Source organism: Eimeria mitis, genomic scaffold (assembly GCF_000499745.2).
Source record: "Eimeria mitis Houghton genomic scaffold, Emh_scaff4860, whole genome shotgun sequence".
Classification (NCBI taxonomy): Eukaryota; Apicomplexa; class Conoidasida; order Eucoccidiorida; family Eimeriidae; genus Eimeria; species Eimeria mitis.
In genome coordinates, this window is record NW_013573161.1 from 4,153 (window position 1) to 4,376 (window position 224).

Below are 224 nucleotides of genomic sequence, written 5' to 3' on the forward strand. Positions count from 1 at the left end.
CTTGAGAGCTGCCAATCGCCTCACTTTCAGCTTCTAGCACAGCATCACGTGGACAGCATGGGAGGTCGACGAATGCTACAAGAGAAACGCAAGGCCAAATGCAGCACAATTCATTCAACGAATTGCAGTTTGAGGGTGTCCAGTTCCCCCGTGTATTTCCGCCTTATCGAAAAGTATGGATTTGCGCTTGGGTTCGTCGCCCGAGTTGGCGTTCATGCAACATC